Raw genomic sequence first — 8,519 nt, 5'->3', positions numbered from 1 at the left:
GTGTTATTTCTAAAAGTTTTGATTTCCAATCTTATGAAATGATGTGAGATATGAAATCGTTCAATAAGCTAGTTTTCAATTCATTTGAAAAAACGAGTCCAATGAATTCAAATCTCGGCTCCTCTCATACCTACTAATCGATGTACATGACATGCACTTGCTCTAACTTTTGAAAAAGACATAACATGAAGTGGATAATAGGGTCCATCAACCTTGCTACTATTCCATTATATATTCACTATTTCTTTAGTAACCATGTGAAAAAATTGCAAGATTCACATTTTAGTGTGTAAAAACTTAATAAGGATATTTTGAAAAAAAAAAAAAAAAGGTCAAATTATTATAGTATAAAGTAATTAAGAACAGACGACTTCGGTATTTTCACTTGGTAGCAGCTGGATTTAGATAATCACTTTGATAAATAAAGGTATAAATGCTCATTAATTTAAAAAGAAAGGCACCAAAGTCATCGGTTTGGCACATTTCTTTTCTTATATACTTCCATGTTGAGTAGGTTCTTTCTTTCAACAAAAATCTTTATCGAATTTCCAAAACCTATGCCTTTTTCTAAGTTCCATCAACTTTAACTTCTCCAATTCTGAAATTTATAATCCCTCGTTTTTTCCTTGCGTTTCCCCCCCTCTTGATTTTCATTTATGCACTAACAATGTAAAATTGTTCTATATTATTAGGTTAAATTGATCTACAATAATAGGTCATTTTTCATATCAATCATATGCATGACATGCAGGAGTAAAATATTATAACATGTTAAATTGTGCTTATAGGGTGCGTTCGATTTGGAGGAAAATATTTTCTGAAAAATATTTTTCAATTTAACATATTTATAGTTGGTAAAAATATTTTAAAAAATATTTTCTATCGGAAAATAAGTTCCTTAAATCAAAAAATGACTTTCCCAGAGAAAGCAAGTTCTATAAGTGGGCATTCCATGCTAATTGCCGCCCCACTCTTACCCCCACCCCTCCTAACCACCCCCACCACCCTTAAACCCCCACCCCAAATCACCCCCACCCACCCCATCTCCATCTCATATTATCTATCTAAACTACATATAAATTCTCTTGGGGAAATTTCTATTTACTTATCAAACACCAGAATGTAAGTAAGAAAATATTTTCCTTTATTTCAACCGCATCCCCAATGTAAAAGTTTATTACATTGTTAACGTATATAACTTATGTGGACACGTGATTTTTTACCCTCCCCGGGGTGTTTCACCTTCTAGTATCTAAATTTTCCTTTAAGTATGATCTGGACATTTTATTTGGTTTTATTTGGTTTAGTAGGTCTTATTTGAATATTCGAAAATCACAAAAATAGAGTCACCTTTCTAGGATATATGTTTAGTTTTTTTATTTTTTATTAGTACAAAAAGAAAGAAAATGTCCGAAAATATGTTATCTATTTTTAGTTTAATTTCCAAGTTAAAAGTTTTAATAAATAAATATAGAGTAAGTACATATTTTATCTTGCTATTTTAATTTAATAATAGTATATTTTATATTCTCACTTGTTAATTATATGTCATTTCAGCACTCAATTTTAATACCGCATCCACACACACACATCACATACACCCTTTTATGTATTTTTTTTTCTTAAAATAACAACAACAATAAAAAATGCCTTTTTTCATTTTTTTTAAAAAAAGAAAAAAAAAAGAGAAAACCCATCTGCACCCACTTTTTCAAAGCCCATTACCCAAAGTTTTTTTCATATACCCATACACAATATATATAAGGACTATGACCTAAACCTAGGAGGGAGACTCTATTTTTCTCCTTTTCATCGTAGCACAATACTAAAACAGCCTTCTTCACCACCAAGACAACCAGTGGCGGATCCAGGATTTTCATTCAGGGTGTTCGGAAAAAAAAAACTAAATATACACTGTAATTTTTTGCCGAGGGTGTTCAAAAGTTAATATATGCACATAAACACAGAAAATTTACCCTATATATACACTATAATTTTTTGCCGAGGGTGAACACCCTCGCCCCCAAGTGGATCCGCCCCTGAAGACAACACCGGAAAACACCCATATAACCATCATATTTCAGTCTAAAACAATCATTAAACCACCAAATACTCTCTCTGATGGTGTTCAACCGAGATTTTTGAGCTTTGAGGTGTTCGTCAGAAGCTCCGCTTCGAGAGGTTCTGTTCGAGTTTTCTCCGACATGGAGTCATGGTTGAATTTAGCTTCCAGTTCATTTTAGCCGTTGCTGTATGAATAGTTGCTCGGAGTTTTTTTTTTCTGATAAACAAAGTTTGGGAAAGGCATACCCAAATTAAAGGTCCATTCTCTCTTTCATTGTCGTGACTGTGTCATGAATGAATGTATTTGCTTAAACTTTCTGTGCGTTATTGTTGGGTTTATTACCATGTGATTGATTGTGATTAAAAATTATGGAGATTTTGTTTGAATTAATTGAGAAAGATGGTAGATATTCCAACAGCTTCTTTCATATCTGCTACTAAGTTATTAAACTAAATGATTCAATATGTTCAAATTGCTAATGTGCTTGTACCCATTGCTGTTATACTGATGAGTTGCAAAGAAAACCTAATGAAATTTTAAGATCAAATATTAAGGATATGAATTGCTAACTACATCGTTGGTTTATGGTTTAGACTAAGAAAACTAAGTGGAATCCATGTTAATTAGTAAAATGACTGCGCCGCCTGTAGACTAATTCGGACGTGACATGAATTTGTTACGTGGTGTATTTGTTTGTTAAAGACATCTCTCATTGTATTTGAATAAATTTAAAACCATATAAGAAACCTCCTTCAAGAAATATATTATCTAATGATGTCCAATTAAGAAAGTTTAAGAAGCTTCTAAGGGGTCTGTTCCGTTTCTTTTCTTTTTCTTACATTATAAGAGATTTAATGGTCTTCATTTAAGTTTTGTATCATTTGGTATTTACATATCTTCGTGGTTATTTTTATGTATCAGAATGCTTGTGGTAATTTTGAATTAGTGCCTAGACGAATGTTTAAGACCCGATTAATTAATTACTAGTGTGAAATGAGCAAGATGAGACACGAATAAATTCAAATTTCGTTGCTATTGAAAAAAACAATTGTGAGGGAGCGAGACGAGTTGCGGATTAATCCAAGGCTCGTTGCAAACAGAAAAGAAAATAGCAAAAAATGATTAAAAAGATAAAGAAATAAGTCTCGGATTCTAGAGACAAATAACTGCTTCTAACAGTAGACTCTTTAGGCGCGTCTAATAATAATTGCGTTGACCATGTGGACAGACCCGTTCCTTGGTTAAATGCATATAATCAAAGAAAAAGTCATGTGGACCATCCCGTTCCTTGACACTCTAACGAATAATTGTGTTGACCATGTGGACAGACCCGTTCCTTAGTTAAATGCATATAATCAAAGAAAAAGTCATGTGGACCATCCCGTTCCTTGACACTCTAAATAATAACTGTGTTGACCATATGGACAGACCCGTTCCTTGGTTAAATGCATATAATCAAAGAAAAGTCATGTGGACCATCTGGTTCCTTGACACTCTAATAATAATTGTGTTGACTATGTGGACCGACCAATTCCTTAGTTAAATGCATATAATCAAAGAAATGTCATGTAGGCCATCCCATTCCTTGACACTTAATAACAATTGTGTTGACCATGTGGACAGACGCGTTTCTTGGTTAAATGCATATAAATTGAAGAAAAGTCATGTGGGTCACCCGCTCCTGGACACTCTAATATAATGAAAGACTTTGCATGCATACACGCTCCTAAGTTTAAACAATTAAAACACATTTTATCCAAGAATTAATTATAACCAAGTATAAGTCGATAAAAGCGACTGTGCTAGAACCACGGGACTCGAGGAATGCCTAACACCTTCTCTCCGGTCAACAAAATTCCTTACCCGGTCTTTTGTTTTCGCAGACCAAAAATAAAGAGTCATTTCCTTTTGATTAGGGATTCAATAAGGTGACTTGGAACACCATAACTCAATTCCAAGTGACGACTCTGTAAATAAATAATTCCTATTCAAAACCGTCACGTCAAATGAAAAACCCTTAAACAATAAAAACCCGAGTGCGTTCATTGCGCGGGGCCCAAAAAGGGGTGTGACAACTTAAACTCCTTTTTCCTCCTTCCTTTCAATCTGCTGCCTTTATAAAGCCACATTGATTAGGTGTTTTTAATCTCTGGTGGGCTCTTGGTGGGGAGGGATTTATTTCTCAGATTATGACATGGCAAAATTGATCAAAACCTCATAAATCTCCACATTTAAATCTCAATCTTTCCTTTTCTCCTGTACCCTTTTCTTCATTTTCCTTATCCTTGTTCATTCATATCCTCCTCCTCCTTCTAAAGAAACAATGAAGTTTAACTCAAAAAAATCCCTAGAAATAATCCACAGGACTCATCTCCTCTTCTTTTTTACTCATAGAGAATTTGAAGTTGGCGATCATGAAGTTCTAAGTGGGCCAAATCCTATATCAAATTGGTAAGTTCATGATCCTTTTATTTTTGGCTATTTAAAAACAAATATACGTAGTTGATCGGGTCAGATATCCTTTACTCCGGGCAAGCAACCAAATTCGGCACATCCAATTGTATAAGCTAGCTAGTCAGGGGAGAATCTAAGAATAAGATTTGATGAGTTTACTATTTATGCTCTCACCACTAAATTTATTGCACTTTTGCAATTATGAGTTAGAAGTTAGTATCTATTTTACTTTTAGTAAATTTTCACATATCTAATTACGTACTTTTTGTGTGAAAATATTGAATTAAGTTAAACCCGTTGGGACTATATTTGATTCGTGTTTGACGAGCTACGTGGGGAAAGAGAAGAAGATTAGAAGAAAGAAGCTCGAAAAGAAATAGTTTGGCTTTCAGTCTCAGACCAATTAACTGTAGGCATGTTCATTATTAAGTCATTTCGCAAAACGACAGTTGTCCCCTAGTTTACTGCACAGTTATTGACACAAAATTAGCCGGAGTTGCTTCTTCGAGTTATATATGTTCATGAAGATTTTGTAAAGGTGATCATTACCTAAATGTTGGTACTATTCTATAACAAACAAGTTCACCATTAATACTACAAATTTTATTCGAAGGACTTTTATTTTTGTTACTTAATTACTACTAGCTTTAGTTTCTTGTTATTGTCACCATTGTTAGCTAGCCTTTGTCCTTGTTTTTTACTTCCGCTTTTTCTTCTACTGCCTTTTTTTTTATTCCTTTTTAAAAAGAAAAAAAAAACTTTTTTGGGACTTGTATAGCAAGAGACAAGTTTTACCACTATTTCACACACACATCAATATATAAAAGTTTTCGTATATATGTACCAATTTTTATTATGTCTTGAGCATGGGCAATATTAGGGCTGTCAAAACTATTTTGAAAACCGACCGACCGAAACGAATCTAACCTAACCGAACCGATTTTTAGGTCTTTTTAAATAAAACCGTAAAATCTAATATGAACTTGGAACCGTACCGAATAACTGGGTTGGTTTTTTATTTTATAAAAAGAAACTGAAGAAAACCCAAACCGAATATATATATATATATATATATATATATATATATATATATATATATATGAATAAATTTGGTATGTTAAGTTTAAAATTACAAATTACAAAGCATTAAAAATATTTACTTTGGGCCTTGTGCTTTTGGGTGATTACAAGTGATACAAAACTTACCCTACCACTGTAAACAAAGTGACTACGCGGTATGTTCACTATATTGCTTCTCAACTATGCTTCTTGTTCTCAACATTCTTGTTTAACAAAAAGTCAATTGTACAAAAGGTAAATATTTACTCCTCTTCCTTTAATTTTCATCTCCTTCAAATTTTGTAATATTGTCCATTTTAATTTATATTTTCTCTAAAGTTTCAATAATGGCAGTCACCTTTATTCAACTGTTCAACTAATCTAAGATTAAACACGGTTGGGTTTAAAAGTTTGTTCAACTTTATATAAAGCTTAAGTATTGAGACTTGAAACACGAAGCTAAACTAATCTTTCTATTATATATATATATATATGTGTGTGTGTGTGTGTATAAATACGGTTGGGTTTAAAAGTTTGTTCAACTTTATATAAAGCTTAAGTATTGAGACTTGAAACACGAAGCTAAACTAATCTTTCTATTATATATATATATATATATATATATATATATATATATATATATATATATATATATATATATATATATATATATATATATATATATATGTGTGTGTGTGTGTGTGTGTGTGTGTGTGTGTGTATAAATAAAAGGTGAATTTTACAAAAAAAAAAAAAAAAAAAAAAAATATATATATATATATATATATATATATATATATATAAATTATGTAGTGCGATAGAATCAAAACTCATGCCTGAGTCTACATCATTTGGATCTTGAGAGTCTTGAAATGCACTGTCTTGGAAATTAATATCATCTCCTTCGAAATCTGAACTATGGACTGGAGACATCCGTTGACTTGGAGATAATTCTGAACTAGGAATTTTAACTATGTGTTTGTCTTGTTCCTTTGTCTGGAAATTTTTTTCTAATGTCTCTTTTACTATACTTTCTATTTTTTCATTCTTCTTCTTTTTTGCAAGTGTGCTTTTCTTTGTAAGAAATAGGCATGTAAGAAAATATTGAACAAAAAGGAATTATAGAAATAAATTAGAATACTTCACTTGTGGAAGTGTAGAACACTTAGCAAATACATGTCCAAAAAGGATAAATAATAAGACAAGAAATTCTCAGCTAATTGAAGATTTTCAAGAAACATTAATAAATGTAGACGAATATATGTCAGACACAGAGAGTATATATTCTATAGTAAGTGTAGACACTGAAGAAAAAATCAAAACAGACTCGTCAGACTCAGAAGCAGAAGAATTAATCAATGAAATTGGATTAAAAAATCTATACTTAGAAGCAATAGATTATTTAGCAAATATAGCGGAAGACTGTAACCATGAGTTCGAACGAAATAAGGGATTAGATAGTAATGCATGTTTCTTTTGTAAATGGTACCCTAGTAGAGACAAAAGAGCTAAATGTAAAAATTGCTATATAGAAGGATGTACAATGTGTATAGAAAAAGAATTTAAGACAAAAATAAATAGAGAGGAAACTCTTAAAAAAATTGAAGACCCTACTCTTAATCTAAGAATATTAACATTAGAAACAAGAATAAATGAGTTAGAAACTAGATTATGTAACAGTACTGTTCACTTTTACTGTTCATAAGCACTGATCGTAAGTACTGTTCACTTGTATATATATATATATATATATATATATATATATATATATATATATATGTATATCTATAAATAAAAGGTGAATTTTACAAAAATAAATTACCGAAATACATATGTATATCTATAAAAATAAAAGGTGAATTTTACAAAAATAAATTACCGAAAATTAACCGAACCATACCGATACCGAAGAGAAACCGAGATGATTGGGATGGTTTCAAAAAGCTTAGTTTTGGTTATATTAATAAATTAACCGAAAAATTAGTATGGTGCAATTGTTTAAAAATAACAGAGCGAATCGTACCATTGACACCCCTGGGCAATATGATGAATCGAGTAATGAATACTAATTTTTTTTTTTTTTTTTGAGTTTTCATTATGTCCTTATAAGAGAAAAATCAGAATTGATTAGATTTTCTTATATATGTGATGATTTCAATTTTTACATGTATATAGATCATCTTCAAAGACAAATTAATTGTTATAGTGTCTATATCTGTCACAATCTAAATCACTGATCGTGCGGGTACCTACCTTGTTCCCACATGGTAGGCAAACCCTTCCCTTTACTTAACCATTTTTAGTTATCACATGTGGAAATTAAGTAATGAAAGAAGTCTCAATATCATAAATAAATACTAATAAGTGCGGAAATACAAATAAGTACCCAAGGAATCTGGTTTGAATAGCACAAGCTTCTAAGTATACAACTTGAACTAAAGTTACAACCACAACCTGAATACAACTTCTATTTAGAATGACAATTAAACAGGAAAGTCTATATGAACTCCGTGAGATCCTTGAAGGCTAACTGAATCTCGCTCATATGCCTAGAACAACTCTACACCCCGAAAAAGGTGTACCAAAAGTAGTATCAGTACAAACACTATGTAATGGTAGGTATCGTAGGCCGAGAAAAATTAGTTTACATACATAAAAGACAGAAATTAACAAGTAGACATGTAAGCAATCAAGGACAGTCACTAAGCATATTCAAACAAGATTTGCCGTAATAGGAACCACAATAGGTCTCAATAATCTCAGGTCATAGCCTAGGTGGAAGCCTCTAGACCACAAATCCATCAAGTCACTAAGTAAGCATTTAATAAGCACACAACAAATCGAATAAATCATCAATCAAGGAATCAATGCGGAAATGTACCATGCAATGATATAAATGCAGTAAACAGAATCAATGATATGAATGGATGAAGTAGATGGG

This window comes from Lycium barbarum, chromosome 8 (assembly GCF_019175385.1).
Source record: "Lycium barbarum isolate Lr01 chromosome 8, ASM1917538v2, whole genome shotgun sequence".
NCBI classification, from domain to species: domain Eukaryota; kingdom Viridiplantae; phylum Streptophyta; class Magnoliopsida; order Solanales; family Solanaceae; genus Lycium; species Lycium barbarum.
The sequence above is the reverse complement of the archived record's forward strand: the minus strand, read 5'-3'. Positions refer to the sequence as shown.